Here is an 18,021-nt window from a genome sequence, read left to right as displayed (position 1 = left end):
ACTTTACACTAGGGACTTTACATATATTATTTTAGCAATCCTCAATAATCCTATGATAATATCCATAGGGTAGTAATCCTATGGGTAATACAGACTCATTTTGTATCTAAAGAAACACAGGCTCATAAATATTAATAAACCAGCCCAAGAAGAGGCAACTAGCTAGCAGCCAATAAATGGTGAGGTGGGGCCAAATTTGGAGTTGGAGACAGGTCTTCTGGAGATGTGGGCCATCTCGTGGATTCAGTTACTCTGGTTGGTGGGGAGACGTGGAGGGTTCTATCCACCCGTCCCTGGCACTTTTTGTCCTAGAATTTCCAACTCATTATGATTTTTTTTTTCCATATGTAATCTTCCACACGATTATGCCTTATTTCCTCAAATGGATTGTGATCTCCTTGAACACGGTAGCATCCTTTAAACTTCTCCCCATCCTAGCAATGCTTTGCCTTAAATGAGGTCTCGACATTGTTTCTTACTGATGGGTCGGCAATTCCCAAGTTAGGTCAGTTTTGGTGGCACATCTGTGGCATCGGGGAAAAGGACCCTCAGATGTCTAGAGCACAGACCAGTCCCCAAGAGTGTCTAAGCCACCAGAAGGCAGCAAGGCAGGGAAGTTCCGCTATGCATGCCTGAATATCCAAGAATTCAATTCTACCCCCTCCACACTAAGGAAAATGAGAGAAAAACAGAAGGGAGAGGGAAATTTATTTTCCTTTTCTTTCTGAATGGCCATCTTAGTTTACCATTTCCTGGCCTTTTCCTGTATTTAAACGTGTCCTTTCAGACCCCCTTTGAGGTCTTGCCGCCTTCCACGAGTCCTGCTGGATTCTGGGTGTCAGGAAGGTCCTCTCTACACTGAGTGCTTGTACAGTAGTAGAGCTGTGCTTGCGCCCAGGCTGTCTCTCCCCGGGAGTTATCTGCCTGAGAGAGCTGCTTCATACGAATACACAGCCATTAGAACATGCAGGCCTTTTGGAAACCAAATGATGGCAATGCTAGGATGTGACATGCCATTCTTTGAAAAGGAAGGAAAACAAACTCTTTATGCTTTTTGTGTATGATAACTAAGTGTTTTCAAATAGTACCAGAATTTCTGTTTTTAAGATCAGTTATAACGTTTTCTCTTTGTTATTCTGACAGCTAATTTGACAACTTACTATTGTTAACCCTCTATACTCCTGGAATCTTTTGTTTGGTTGGCTTTTTTGTGAGGTATTTGTTTTTGCAAGAACATCTTTATAGTTATGAATAAATTATCATATGGTATTTCACTTTTTAGAAGGTTTAGCAAATACCATTCTAGATATTATACTCTGGCTTTTTCCATGTTCCAGGCAACTTTTATATCAAAATCCCTTAAGTTTCAGTCTGAAAATTAATTTAGTATTCTACGAAAGATGAAAGGCAGAGAGGAGCCAAGAATGCAATATACATGACTCCTATGTTCCAGCTGCAACCTTGCAGTTGTTGGGGCTGTGAACTCACGATGGCTCTCTGTGAAGTCAAGCACGGGGAGGTCTGGGACCTCAGTCTCCCAGTGGATGAGGCTAAGCCAAGACAGAAAGATTCATTTCCAAGGAAAGTGAAGGTAAGAAAAGACACAATGACTCGGAATGGCCCACGTTTGGAGTCTGCATTCAATACACACAGATTCATAGTTTCACCTCCATTTCAATAAAGAAGTGGACTTCACAGGAACCAGGCACAGTTGCCCAAAGTTATCCTGCAAGTTAAAGTTAACAGAAAGTGAACGGGGTAGGGAAATCGGACCCGGGGAAGCCAGGGCAACTTTTTAAGCAGACGAAGGCCTTGGAATGACATTTGACTCACTTAAGAATTCTATGTTTCTGCACCATCCCCCCACGACTGGAGTCTCAGGGCCTGCTCTCTCACACATGCAAAACCAATCTGCTCCCGTGACATGGAGCATGAAAGTTCATCTCCAAAAACTTTACACCCTATTGAAAGAAAATAATAGTGTTAAAGAAAAGCTAATTCTGTGATCCTTTCGCATCGGGCTACAGATGGGATGCCATTTTCAAGGGACATTTTTTTGCCCCAGTTTCCATCAAATAGCTCCCGGAATAGGCATGATACAGCCCCCTTGAATAAAATAAAATACTTTATTTAATTGCATGAATGACACTCGGGATTGTGCTGCCAAAGCAAGCCCAAACAGGCCCAACCAGAAGCAATATCCAGGGGGTAACTTGACTATGAGGCAGCTCCCGCCCCAGCCCCCACTGACTGCCAGCCCAGGCTGATGGAAATGAAAACAGGTCTGGGGAAATGCAAATGAAATCTGCAAAGGAGCTGAAGGGAGAAGAAACCATTTCCCAGGGTAATGAGCTCATTGATTGCAAGGATGGCACCTCAGCCCCAACTCCAGGGCTCAGAGTATCATTACACAAGGAGGACAGGATAAGGGACTCCAGAGACAGGATGAGCATCTGAGTGGCCACAGCTGCAGCCACCAACTCACCAACTCTGCTCACCCCACTGCTGCCCAACTCTGCTTCTTTGGTGCCAGAATTCTGGACCTCTTTTTGTTTTTTTGTGTGTATTTCTGCCATTTGTGTGGACTTACCCAGGGTTCCACTGGATTCTTACTAATTGTGAGAACAGCAAGTCTTGGATATGCCAGGAGAGCCCTAATTTTATTTATTTATTGAGTCCAACTCAATTTTAAACATATTAACCAGGTACAGGGACACTGACCACCTGTTGTATCTGTGTCATCTGTTGCAGGTCACCAAAGAGCTCAGCTGAAGAAGTTTTGAACTATCCTGCTTTGTTGAGGATATATTTTTTTACACTAAACAAGTTGATGACTTTTCCCCAACCCATATGTTACAAGAGCTACTGTGGCAGAATTAGAATAGGAAGATTTATAATCAAAATATATAAGGGCTGGCCTGGTGGCACAGTGGTTAAGTTCTGTTTTGGTGGCTTGGGGTTCTCTGGTTCGTATCCTGGGTGTGGACCTATGCACTGCTTCTCAAGCCATGCTGTGGCAGGCATCCCACATATAAAATAGAGGAAAATGGGCACAGATGTTAGCTCAGGGATAATCTTCCTAAAAAAAAAATTAAAATTTTTATAATCAAAATGTGCAATATTTAACATTATCTCAGTGTGCAAAGCTGGGAAATCCTCCACTCACCCAAGACTTCTTTACGACAACAGAAATTATGAGACATTTTCAACATGGGCTTCCTTCCTGGGCCTTGCTTAACAATGCCAGGTGCTTGGCCACCTCCCTACTCCTCTATAATTCAAAGGCTCTTCCATAGTCACTGATTCAGATTGTCTATTTCATCTGCTGTCATATTTTGGGACAAGGATTCAGGAACAAGTGTCTTGTTAGGGGGGCTGTTATCGACTGAGTTGTGTCTCCCCCAAATTCCTATATTGAAGCCCTAACCCCCGACCTCAAAAAGTCACTATAATAGGAGAGAGGACCTTTAAAGAGGTGGTTAAGTTACAATGAGGTCATTAGAGTGGGCCCTAGTCCAATCTGACTGGTGTCCTTACGAAAGGAGGAGATCAGGACACACCTAAAGGCATCAGGGGTGCTCACCCACAGAGGAGAGACCATGTGAGGACACAGAGAGAAGGCGGCCATCTGTAAGCTAAGGAGTCAGAAGTCAAGAGAAACCAGCCCTGCCAACACCATGATTTGGACTTTCGGCTTCTAGAACAGTGAGAAAATTAATTTCCATTTATAAGCCACCCAGCCAGTGGTATTTTGTCAATGGCAGTCCTAGCAAATTAATACAGGAGGTAATCTCAGGAAACACAAATAAAGGAGGAGGTGAGATAGGGAATGGAAGAGGCCAAGAAGTGGTACCAAGTGAGTTACCATTGTGGGGAACTGGACTTCCTGCTGGGGAATCCTGGGGGCCAGTGACAAAGATTTGCTGCAGAGTTATCCCACCTGAGGGGCCAGTTAACCAAGCTACTTTGACACCAATTCTTGTCTCATCCCTCATCGGTCAATGGCTGCTGGAGGAGGGGTGTTAATTCTCCACCCCTTCTGGCCTGATGTGCACAAGGGCATAGCGGGGCTCCCATCACCAAGGAAAACGAGCAGGTGGAGATGCGATGCTGGGGATTGGCTGCCAGAATCTGCAATGAAAGGCCCAAGAGAACAAGGGTGAAACACTACAATACCTGCCCTCACAGTCCCCTCAGAATGCTCTCCGGTATAGAAACAGGAGGAAGGATCTTATCTCACTCACCTTTGCCATTTAATTGGCTTCTTCCATATCTGGTTGCCCTTTGCTGCCCAGAGACGTCATCTGAAGAGCATGCTGCCAGTCACTTATATCAAAGGACTATTGAGAGGAGGGTCTTAGATGGAGGGTCACATTGATAACCCAGGAAAAGTCTCTGCCTGGGAGGATGAAATCAAGGGTCCTACCTACCTGTGCATATTGGCCTGACCCTAACGTGCCCACCTGAGAGGCAAGTGGGGCTGAGCCCCAAGTGTCTCTGACGCAGGGCTGCGGCCACCTGGAAGAAGGCACAAATTGTTTCTCTCACAAAGATGCAACCCACGCATTGAGTATGTGACCAGACAGAAGAGGAGTTTGCTATGATTTGCATAAAGTCAGTACCAAATCAGCTGTGTGACTATGCAAACTTACATCCCAGAAATGAAAGAACAAGTTCTTATGGTGCTTGTGTCCGATTGCAATGAGCTCGTTCCAATGGGGTCAGTGGAAACCAGGAAATGAAGACTTCAGAATGTTTGCACAGCAGTTAAAACATCTCAATCTTTGCCCAGACTGCAAGGTTTCCTACACAATTTTACCTGAAAAAATAAACAGAGAGATGGCAGAGTCCCACCAAGGTATTAACCTAAAAGAGTGAAGCGGTTATAGTCCAGGCACAAATCAACAGCAGGGACTCCTGGATTTTCCAGCTCAGGACAAGAGCGTCTCAGAAGGACACTGTGGGGGATTCTAAAGAGACTTTTCTAGCATGTCAATGGCTTCAGTTGTGTGCTGCTGAGGATAGTGTGCCAGTCCAGGGAAGAAACTGCCCATGATTTATTTTTTTCACATGAATTTTGACAAAGGACTATAATAATTTGTTGAAGTGGAAAAATCCTTAAAATAGAAGTTAAGAGACAGGCGTATTCCTAGTTTGGCCTTATGGCATTCTTAACTTATGAACCAATGATTTCCCATCTAGGTATCAGTTCTAGATTTTTTAGAGTCTAAAATGCAGACATGGATTTATGCACAAAAATGTTTATTGCAGCATTATGTATAATAAAAACCCTAGAAATAGCTGGTGTTTAAGGGATGGTTAGTTAATGCAATTAATGTTTGAAAAGAATTTTTAATAACATAGAAGAGTCATGGGAAGTGAGTAAAGGAGAATGCAAGCACAGTACATAAAACTGGGGGGGGTGGGAGAGGAGAGTGGAAAAGAAACTGAGGGGAAATGTGCCAAAATGTTAATATTTTTTGCCTCTGGGGAGTGGGATCATGAGTGATTTCTTTTTCCATTTCAATTTTTTAATACTTCCAATTTTTCTACAATTAAGCATCTTGTACACTCTGGAAAAAATAGCAAGAGAAAAATAGTATTATTCCAGCTGTGAAATGCCAATTCGAAGTGCTGATACCGGAGGCTTTGCAGAGACGGCCAGGGAGCGTGCGAGCCTGGGCTGCGATGGGCAGTGTAGGGCCTTCGAGGAGAGGCTGGTGTTTCATCCTCGTAAGGACAGGGCCAAAGGCACTGAGGAAGGAGGAGCTAATAATCACATGCGTGGACACGGATATGATGTCTAATGAAGAGCCATAACAGTCTATTGAACTCATGTGGGGCATTCCTTCTGAATGCAATCAGCTCTAAGAGAGCTACAAAAATTGAGTTCTGGTATCTCTAAGTGGAAAGACCTCTCATCAGATTAAGAGGAACTTACCTAAATATTGTTTCGCATGGGGCCTCTCTGGGTTATCACCTTGTATTCATCTATGACTTCTCTATTTTAGCTCATTACAATTGCAACTTTGACATCTGAATCGAGTTTTGAAGGATGAATAGGAGTTCTACTATTCACTGGAGAGCACGCATCTCAGGCAGAGGACTGCATGTGCAGAGAAAAGGAAGTGAATGACAACGACACTGGGGGAGCAGTAAGCACTTGCATGAGGCTGTGGAGCATACAGCGTTTGGAGAATGGAATGGGGGTCGTGGAAGGTGGGCTGAATCCACAGTTTGAGATCAGGTAAGAGGGGACTTCCACTCAGGAGCTTGGATGCTACCCTCAAGGTGCAGGGGACCTTGGGCATCTTTCAGCCGAAGAATGACACTAGTAGTTGTTTCCAGGATTCGTCATTCACATTCTATCATCATGAATTTTTATATTTGCATCCTATGTTCACTCTAATGTCCCTCTGTTTTGTTAACATAAGCTCGCTCTTTACTTTAGCTTCATCCTAAACAATATCTATGTCATAGGTGTGAGGTGCTAATTATATTTTCTAATATACTTAATATAATGACATAGCTATTAAAATAAAGATAATTCACCCGTGTCCCACCTTAAATCACTCCATATATACATGTCACACTTGCGAAATGCTGTGATTATGCATTCATTCAACAACAATTTTGAATATCTACTATATGCCGAGAGATGAGAATATACAGCATTAAAGACAATGTTTATAGCATCATAAAATGATAGTCAGATGAATGTATTGATAGAGGAACTCTATTTTTTAAAGATTCATATAGAAATGCTGTGCAAAATGGTTCATAGCAAGAAAACAATAGAAGGAAAGACTTGTCCGAAGGCTCTTGCAGTGGCCTAGGCCAAAAGATGATGAAAGTTTGATCTAAGGCACTGGCAGAAGACAGCTGACAGAGGAGACACATGTGAAATATTTTTATGCAGTAGAAATGGACAGGTCCCCACGGCCAGTTTGATGAGTGTTCTCTCCTGAGGGGCAGCGAGAGAGGAAGGCAGCAAGGCCTCAAGGGTTTAGTTCCCCGTTCTCTTCAGTCTCCCCTGGGGAGACTGTCCGGCTCCCCCTCCTCCTGGCGTGCCTTCTTGAACTGAGCAGCCCAAAGAGCTGACAACTGCATGTCCCAGACTGCCTTGAAGTTAAGGTTTTCCTGTCACTTAGGTTCTGACAGTGAAATGCAGTTTGGAAGCGAGTTAGCTGGGGAGAAGGCATGGCAGGGAAGCATCTATTTTTTCAGTGGACCTAGAAACCACAGCATGTCGGCCACAGACATCACTTTTGGCCAAGGCTCGTGACTCACAAATCACTGCTGTGTGCGTGTGAGCCTAGGCCGGGAGTTGGCCCAGCAATTTCCTGATTTCCCTCTGGCGCAACAGTGCAGCAGAGACAGGGGTTCTGTCAATGGACCAGCGTGGCGTCGTCATTCTAGAATCATCTCTGGAGGCCTAGCCTGGAGCCTGCTCCTTTAGACCTTCCAGTGATTTCGCAAGCACCCAGTTCCCTTTATCAAATCCTTCTTTTCTTAAAATAGAATATTTCTGTTTTCTACACTTCCTCCCTGACTGATACCACCACTCAAACTCGTGTTTAGTCAAAGACTGTCTTACACAACCCAATAAATGTGTGTGTGCAGGTGTGTGCCCTCGGTGTGTGCATGTGAATCCCTTAGATTGAATTAGACTTTATACTCAATAAGGCCTTTGGGATTTGTCTGTCTTAAACTGATCTTCTATGTCGTATATACAATGCTCCCTATATGGCAACTATCATTAAGCTTATTTTGAAGAAAGCACTGCTTGTCCTCTCAGTTCTGATTCCAAAAATAAATCAGGATCACAAAGGAGAGAAGAAAACATATACTGTTGACTCAAAGGAGAAGAGTCCCAGGACCCCTGGGCTGGAAAGGGATGCTCACTTCTGCGGGTGTCATCTTAGCCACGGAAGACCAGACGTTCCGTTGTTAAAGCATCACGGTGACATTAGATTTACCCATAGTGGAGATGCGGGAAGAGGCGACAGATTTTAGTGCTCTGTGATATCTGCTATTCATGTCTTGTTGGAGGGAGGAAAGGGGGCCCTTCCACCACTGCTCTTTCAGAGAACGCCCTCAGGAGGGCGGATCGTCCCTACTGCGCCTCTAACTGCTTAGGGCAGTGGCTCTGGACCCTGGCTGCCCGTCAGAACTCCCTGCTGGAGCTGATGGCCTGCCCCTCCCTCAGAGATTCTGGTTTATTTCAGCTGGGAGGCGGCCAGGAATCACTATTTTTCAAATAGCCCCCAATAAGTCTAATGTAGCAGGGTTGGAATGCATTGATCTTGTGTTCAAATGTGTTGCCATGCAGGCAGTCATCGTGTTCTCTGATTTCTTACATCTCTGCTGTATTTGCTAAGTCTCAATTTTCATTCATGGCATTTTACATTTATGCCTTCTCTTATTTTTTTCCTTGTTGGAAAAATTTTCAATTTATTATTAATTTTTTTGATTTTGTTTATCCTATAATTTAGGTTCACCCCACAGGTTTTGACTTGTAGCTTATTTAGCAATATTTAGTTCTAAATATTTTCTAATTCTTATCATGATTTATTTTATGACCCATGAGTTATTTTTTTTAATGTGTATATGTGTTTATTTAATGTCCATTCTTGTGGGTGGTTTGGGTTCTCTTTTGTAAGTTGCTTTGTAACCTAAGTACATTGGGGTCAGTGTACACGATACAGATGGCACCAGCTTCTCGGAATTTGCTTTGAGATTTGTTTTGTGGACCAGTACACGCTCAACCTTTGTAAACAGTTCGTGTAAACCTGGAAAGAATCTATTCTTTACTGTAGTGGTTCCTAAAGTGTGGCACCCGACCAGCAGCATCAGCATTACCTGGACCTTGTAGAAATGCAAATTTTCAAGCTCACCCCAGGTCTACTGAATCAGAAGCTCTAAGGACGGGTCTAGGCCTCTGTTTTAACAAGCTCTCTGGGCCATTTTGATGCCACTCAAGTTAGAACCAGCACTCTAACAGTTCAATTCAGGATTCTGCATAAGAGTTCGCTATGTAGTTGATGAGTTGTGTTGTTCCCATTCTTAGAATTTTTGGCTGCTTGACCTACCAATTCCTGAGAGAGCTGAATTAGAATTTCTTATACATTTGTGGATTTTTCAACTTATCCTTACATTTTTTTTCAATTATGGCATGATTTATTTTAAGGCTACATTATTAAGACTGAGTTTAAAATATTGATGTTTACCAGAATTTTCATCTTGTATCATTATACAGCTGCCTCTTTCCCCCAACACTGGTTTTTGCATTAAGCCCATTTTGCCTGTTAGTAATACAACCATAATAGTTTCATTTGTTGACATTTGTCTAATATATTTTCCTTTTCCCTTTATTTTCAGCTTTTATGTTTTGCATTTTAGCTGCATTTCTTATAAACAGCATATAACTGAATTTTGTTGTGTTCTTTAACACGAACACAACCTCTTTCATAAGAAAATAAAATTTGTGTACATTATAATCATTGGTATATTTTCATCCTATTACAGTGTCATTTTTATTTATTGATATTCTTCTTGTTTTGTTTTAGGTTTTCCATTCTTTCTATCGAAATGATCAAGTTTTTTCTTCTTTTGGTGTATAAGTTATACATTCTATTTTGAATTTTAGTAGTTACTTGTAAATTTTGAACATGTGCACAAAGTTTAAAATTAAGCACTAGCGTTGTAGAATACATATTATTTTCAAGTGCATGTAAAATGTTCATCAAGATAGACCATATGCTTTCATCAAAAGATTAGCATTTTATAGCATATATTCTCTAACCACAAGTGTTTTGAATTAGAAAACCATAGCAATAAGATATGTAAAAAAAAAATCTCCAATATTTAAAATTTAAATAATACACGTCTAAATAATCCATTGGTCAAAGAAGAAATTAAAAGGGAACAAAAACTATTGTACATTGCATGATGAAAACAAAACCTATAGGAGGCAAGTATCACAGTGCCTAGAGACAAATGGATGCATTAAGAAGCCTCTATTAGAAAAGAAGAAGGTTTGAAATCAATTCACTAAGTTTTCAAATTATGAAGCAAGGAACAAAAAACAAGCAAATTAAATCTGATGATAAAAAAGTACAGAAAAGAGCAAAAATCAATGAGATAGAAAAAACGAGACTATTACCAAAGTATAAATTTGTTTCTTAGAAAATATTAATATTAACAAATTCCTTCAAAACTGAATAAGAAAAAAAATGAAGAAAACACAAGTTAACAATATCAGGAATCCAAGAGAATATTATTGCAGATATGATAGACATTAAAAAGATAATAAGAGAATATTAGAACTTCATATAAATACATGCAACAACACAGAAGAAAAGGACTAATTTTTTGAAAAGCGCGATTTACCAAAACTGCCTCAAGAAAGAAAAATTGAAAAATGAAACTGCCTATATCTAAGAACTTAATTTTATAATCAAAGCTTTCACACAAACAGAGCCAGACCCAGATGGTTTCACTGGTGAATTCTATCAAAACATTTAAATGCAAAATAATAGCACTAAACTCATTTAGAAAATAAAGGAGGAGAGAATGCTTCCCAGCCCAATTTATGAGGTCAACATAAATGCCAATAACAAAGCCTGACAAAGATATTACAAGAAAAGAAGGTAGAGGCCAATAAATTTAACAAATGTCGGAGCAAAATTCCTCTACAAAATATTAGCAAATTTAATCCAACAATATATAAAAGTATTATAAAGTGTGGTTTACTCCAGAAATGTGAAGTTGATACAGGTTAAGAAATAAAACGAAACAAACAAACACCCTCAGAAAACTACACTACAGGAAACCCCACAATCTGCCACAAACCATCTACAGAACTCAACATTGTGGTAAAAGCTGATAATTTAAAAACTTTCTCCAAAGTTTGGGAGTAAGGCAGTGTTGTCTGCTCTTGCTGCTTCTGATATACATTGTAGTGGAGGTCTTAGCCAGAGAAAAAGGATAAGAAAAAAGATAAATGATGTAAAAATTGAATTAGGAGAGGTAAAACTGTCTTTTTTCACAGCTGACATGATTGTCCTCAAAAGTGCTTCTCTAAGTGGTGTCCTGGGACCCCTGGCAGGTCCCTGAGTCCCTTCCATGGAGTCCATGAGGTAAAAGCTATTCATAATACTATGATGTTCTTCGCGTTTTCATCTGCATTGTCTCATGAGTGCACAGTGTACTTTTCCAGAGGCTGCATGGTGTGTGGTATCGTAACAGAGAGAATGCAGACAGATACAAGAGTCTAGCCATCTCTGTTAAACTAAACATTGAAGAAATTCACAAAATTGTGAAACAGTTCCCATCTTTATTTTGTTTGTTTTGGAAAATAAAATCATTTTTCATAAACAAGTGTTATTTGTGTTACTATATAATGAGTTTATTCCTTGTAGGGGTACTGGTTACTTACACATGGGTATGTCAAGGCTCATCAAATGGTGCACCTAAAACCTGTATGTTTTATCATATACAAATTTAAAAAGTTGGTTTTTAAAAAATTATCAAGACCTTTTGGAAAAATAAGAAAGTAATATATAGAATATATAAGAAAATATAATATATAAGAATATAATATATAAGAAAAATAATATATAAAGGATCTCAGTTTACCAGACATTAAGATTAGTGACAAAGTTATAGTAGACTAGTAGACCCACGTAACAGCTGAGCGAGCCTGGAGCCGAACTTCCTCCCTCTTCACAGTCTTTCATCTGTTCCCTCAAGTATGTTCTGAATGATGGACTGACTTCTAATCTCCGCCCTAAAGTTGATGTTTCTCCAATCCTACGGGCCTGGGGAAAATCCTTCACTTTTCCTCAGCCAATTAGGAAAACCTCCTGAAGAACCCAGAGATTAAGGTCATCTTTCAGTGGCAAAGGTGGAAGCTTCCTTTTTCTACCGTTCTCATCATTATAAGACTACACATTTGTTGTCTGATATCTAGCCAAACTCCCCCTGATTTTCCTTTGGAGCAAACCCTTCTGCCAGCATCCAACATCCCAGAGAAGGGTTATGAATAGAAACAGAAAAACCCAAAGTGAATTAAAATACCAGGTTGTTGACAGGAGAGAAAAAAAATAGCCCCTGCTAATAAGCTGATTTGACATCTGATTTATGTGGTCCTAAAAGGACAGTCATAAAAAATGTGTAAGTGAAGGAATAACACCAAGTGATTTACTAAGGCCCTGGGAGTGGGAGAGAGGATGCAGTGAAAGGGGGAGCAATAAATCTGGCCGGGGAAGCCATGGCTGATCCCTTCACCCTCCAAGGCCTGAGTACCCAGGGGTCCGTGGCTGGTAGCACGTTTCACTCAGCCTTTCATTCAGCAAATCCTTCCTGAGTTCCCTGGCCACGGGCAGCATCAGGCAAGGCAAGATGTATTTGTGTGTATATGGTAGGAATAGGTTCATAAAGAGGAGGTACAAAGTGTTGCCTAAAGTGTTGATGAATTAACTGCATGATAAACCAAACAGCTAAGCCAGAGATTCATTGGTATACAAGGAGAAGCAACTAAAGAAACTTAATTTTAAGAAGAGAAAATTCCAGGGAGAAGTGGTTGCTCTTTTCAAACATCTCAAAGCTTCACCCAGAAGAGGAAGGAAACTAGTTCCCCAGACGATATTGAGACTGTGAGTAAAGAAAAGCAAATTCCATCCACCAATATCGATTGAGCACTTTCTAGGTGCCTAACACAGTTCTAGTAGCTAAGCCTCCAGCAATGATGCCAAAGACTGACAAGATCCTGCAGCCAGTGGAAGTTACATTTTAGTGGGAGAAAAAACTATAATATGCCAAATAAACAATTAAACGAACAGATGTTACTTCAGGCACTGTTAAGTCTTATAATCGCACTGGGCAATGTGATGGAGTGTGGGCAAGGGCAGGAAGGGCAAGGAAAGTTCATTCAGGGAAGGTGATCAGAGGAGTCTCTCTGAGAAAGGGGCATTTGAGCTGACATTTGAATAATGAGAAGGATCTAACTTTGTGATGATCTGGGGAAGAGAGATCTAGAGAGAAAGAACCATGAGTGCAAGAGTGCTAAGATGGGAACAAGTCTGAAATGTCTGTTTTCAAAGAAACAGAAAAGGAGTTAGGAGAGTGGAGAGATGAGCTTGGGGACACAGGCAGGGATGAGCATGTGGACCTTGGTAAGGAGTTAGTATCTCACACTAGGGCCAATAGGATCAACATACATTGAGCAGACCCTCTGATGCCATGTGCCACATCCCCTAGGCCCACATCTGATTTCAGAGGCAGCTGGATGGGTAGTTACCATGCACACTATTAATATCCCAACTCAAGAATGACTTGGAGGAAGCAGAAGACCAGATATCAAGACTTATTAGAAAGCTACAGCAGTTAAGGTAGTGTGGTATTAGCACAAAGATAGACAAATAAATGAATGGGACAGAGTGGAAAATCCAGAAACAGTCCCATACACATATGGCCACTTGATTTGTAAGAACAGTGGCACTGTAGTACAGTGTGAGAAAGATGGAGTTCCAGATAGTGTAGATCTAAACGTGAAAAGTAAAACAATAAAGCTTCCAGAAGAAAATATAGGGGAATATCTTCAAGATCTTGGATAGGCAAAGAAAAAAATCTTTTTAGTAGGACATAAAAAGCACAAACCATGAAGACGAATGGTACACTGGAATACTTTTAAACTAAGAACTCATCAAAGACACCATTAAAAGGGAAACAGGTAAGTCACAGAATTGAAGAAGATATTTACAATAAAAATCTGACAAAAGATTGCTATTCAGAATATGTAAAGAATTTGTGCCAAAGAATAAGAAAAATATAAACAATTCAATAGAAAAATAGACAAAAAGCTTTAAAGAGGCACTTCACAAAAGATGTCCAAATGACCAAGAGAAGCCCTCAATACCATTACTCATTGTAGACATGCAAACTAAGCCCATAAGAAGCTACCAAGATATACTCACCAGGTTGCCTAAAATTAGAGAAACATAATACCAAAACAATAACAACAATAACAACAACAAAAAGCATAGAAGAGGGGAAGGAGAAAATAAAAAGAGATTAAGTCCCTCTTAATTCCAGTTCCCTCTCCTACTATTGCAGATAAAAGAGGAAGAACATTTAACAGGCAGAGATGTACAAAGACTGCGTTTTGAGTCTGGGGGAGAGGGCTGGTATGAGGAAAGCCTGCAGGGTCTCTAATGTTTACCTGAGAAAGAAAAGCTTTGATGAGTTTTGAGCAGAAGACAGGAGTGACAAGATGTTTAAAGCTTTCATTTAAAGCTCTCCTACTTCTCTCTCTTTCACAGTCTCCTTTGGACCTCATTTGTTCAACCTTTAAACATTTTTTTCTTTCACTCACAAGAAATATGATTGAGCAGTTACCACGCATCATGCCTCCAAGCCCACAGGGAGCCACGGCCCGCGGGAGACGGGGCATGCTCACCTGCCTTTATCTGAGGAGTGCCTCAGGGCTCAAGCCCAGCCGCCATCTTTCCTACCTTTGTGCATTCTCATGATCCCATTCATGCCCATGACTTCAGTTACCACCTACATGCTGACTGTAGGGTGACCAACCTGCATGATTTGTCCAAGACTGAGGGGTTTCCCAGGATGTGGGACAGTCAATACTAAAACCAGGAAAAATCCCAAGCAAATTGGGATGAGCTGGTCACCCTAAATCCTAAGACTCCCATATATGTATTGTTTTACAAGCCCGTGTGCCCAACTGGCTACTAAGCAGCCCCACTTGATGTTCTATGGCTTTATAAAGCTCAGCCTGTCCACTCTTGAACTCACAATCTCTCCCAAACCCCAAACTCCTCCAGTTGCCTGTTTGGGGTGAAAGGTACTCCCAGCCACCCTACTGCCTAAGCCAGAAGTCTGGGAGTCGTCCTCAGCACCTTCCCTTTCCTGTCATATTGAACCAAATCTTTCATATGGTGGATATTTCTGACTATGTAACAATAAACACAACAATACATCTGCTCTCAAGTAGCTCACATTCCAGTTGAGGAAAACAGACACTACACAAATAAATACAAAGCTATTCAATATGCTGGTGATATGAAGGAAGATAAAGCAGGATAAGAGGAGAGAGACTGGCAGTGGAGCAGAGGTTCTTATAGAATGGTCAGGGAGGATGTCTCTTAAGCTGAGACATTTGAGTAGAGCCTGGAATAATATAAGGGAGCAAGCTGTGCAAAGATTTAGGAGAAGAGTGTTCCTCGCCAAAGGAACAGCAAGCACAAAGGCTCTAGGCATGGTGGGGGAATGACAAGGAGGTCATAGTAGCTGGACTAGAATGGGCAAAGCAGAGAGTGGCAAGAGATGATACCAGAAATAACAAGGGCAGATCATGTTTGGCCTTGTGGCCATTGTTAGAACTTGTCAGTCTGAGTGAAATGGGAAATTGTTGGAGAGATTTGAAAGGATGACCTAATCTGATTTATGTTTTAACAGGATCATTCTGTAAAGAGAAGCAAAGGTAAACACAGGAAGAGTAGCTTGGAGGCTCCTGCAATAATCCAGACAAGAGATGATGGGGAGTGGATGAGGGTGAAAGAAGAAGGGATGGTAAGAAGTGATTGGACTGGATATAACTCAAAGGAACATCAGACAGACATTGCTAATGGATTTGATGTTGGGTGAGTGAGAAATAGAAGAGTAGAAGATATCTCCAACATTTCTTAAACATATCAGCCTCTTACAGTTTCCACTGCCACCAGTTTAAACCAAGCCACTATCAACTCTCACTGGAACCTTTGCAATAGCAAATAGCCTCCTTCAGTCGGTCCATCTCCATCTCCTTGCCCCTTTCTGAATCATTCTACACAGCACAATCAGTGTGATTTTAATAAAAAGTCAGGCCTGATCACACTGCATCGCTGCTCAGACCCCTCCAGTGACTTTGTTTTGCATAAAAACTCCAACCCTGAATGAGGCCTTCAAGGCTCTGTGTCATCTGCTTTTGCCCATTGCACCAGCTGCATTGCACTCCATCCTCCTCTCTACCCTGCACACCAGCTACACTGCCCTTCTTTCAAATTCCATCCAGCATCAAGTTCTTTCATATGCTTAGAATTTATCATAAAAGGTCAGTCAAGTCATTTCTTGGGTCTTCATTTAATGATTATCTTTTCATAGAAGACTTTTCTGCATCCCTTGCTTCTCTCCCGACTAGAATTCTGTTAATCTCCTTTGTCACCATGATCACCAGTAATTAATTGTGAGATGAGCTGTTAATATCTGTTTTTCCCACTAGAGTGTAAAATTCATAAAAGTGCCAACTGTGCACATTTTGCATACCACTGTATTCCTAGCATCTAGCAAAGTGCTTTGCTCAGGTTAAGTGTTTGACATTTTTTTAGGTAAATGATTGAATACCTGAAAATTGTGGTTCATATATGAAGTCAACAGACCAATAATCTCAGTTCTGCAAAGACTCACAAAGTATTGGACTCATGCATTCTTCCTGAAAAATTACCCCAAGATCTACTTCAGCTAGCTGAAAAAAAAAAAGAATCAAAATTTAGAACTCATAAATAGTGAAGTCATGATGTGGAAGAACCGATAACGAGCAAGTGAAAGCACTTAAACACATAATTTATTCTAAATAACTGTAGTAAATATGGTTACAAAACAGAGGAAAGTGTCATAAATAATTCTCGAAAGAGAAGATTCTTAATTTATAAAATTAATAATAATTAACTGGGTAAAATTATCATCTTACATCCAGTAAAACCAATGGTAGCAAGTAAAATAAGGATGGGAAAAGATGTATCATCCACCTTCTTTGAAGGAGGTAAATAATTACAGATGAATTCGTAGCATAGGCCCAAGTATATTTTTTGACAAAAATAAAAGTGGTGACTTCTGCCTCTGGCTATGACAGAATACCTTGTATTAGACCAATTCCATCACAAAGAACAACTATGAAAACTGGATAAATGTCAAAAAATAGATGCAACCATTTAAAGGCATAAGAGAAGAAGCAAAGCAGGGAGAACTGGAGAGCACAAATCTCAGAGAGAAGAGAGACACATTGAGACCCCATCTATCTATCATTGTTTTCTTCCTCTTGGAGCATTTTCTCGTTCAGAACGTGAGGCACAGACACTGAGCAGAAAGTGGCAGCCTAAGATTTATGGCATTCTCATTGTGCCAGAAGACAAAAATTAGATTCCTAGGCTATCGAGGTAACCAGGATTGAGGGGCCAACATCCCAGAAGTAAAAGGAACCTCAGAGAAGTGAGCCTGACCTTCCTCAAAGCATTTGCTGAATCTTTAGCTGCACATACTCCCAGAAAGAGGCGAAAAACCAAAGAAACAAAGAGAAAGTGACTGCTAAGAGACTAAAATGATAACAAGAGTTTTAGCAGTTTCACGGCCCTGGAAACACAAAAATGGGAGTTCAGATGTAGCAAGGAAACCCTAGGCTTTCAGCTGCGACACCTGAAGAGCTATACCTAAGACAATCTACAAATAAACCAGCCCTTGCAATTCCTGAAACCCATCCGCAAGTAATTTCAATCCATGGTTGGATAAAAGTGATTTGCTCACACTCTGCTTTCCAGAAAGAAAAAAAATCAGTGGAGGAAGATAATGCACGCATAGTCTCTACTACTTTTTATTTAAAAAACATGTCTAACGTTAATTAGAAGTTAAATTGCCTTTCAGGAAACAGCACTAAATGACTAAAAATCAGAGAAAAAAGGCAATAGAGACACGCTTATTGATGACCTAGTTATTTGAAGTTATCTAACATAGACTTTTTATCAGATATAAGTAATATGTTTAAGAATATAGATAAAAAGGTGGAGAAATTGACCTAGAATCTATACGAAATCATTAAACAGAAATTCTAGAGCTGAAAAACACAGTTCCTGTATTTGGTGGAGATGGTGTCACAACATATTAACTATTAATTAGAAGCAAAAAAGAGAATTCATGAATTAGAAGACAGATCTGTAGAATATTTGGAATGAAGCACAGAGAGAAAAGGAG

This window comes from Equus przewalskii, chromosome 6 (assembly GCF_037783145.1).
Source record: "Equus przewalskii isolate Varuska chromosome 6, EquPr2, whole genome shotgun sequence".
NCBI classification, from domain to species: domain Eukaryota; kingdom Metazoa; phylum Chordata; class Mammalia; order Perissodactyla; family Equidae; genus Equus; species Equus przewalskii.
Note: the sequence above shows the minus strand (reverse complement) of the source record.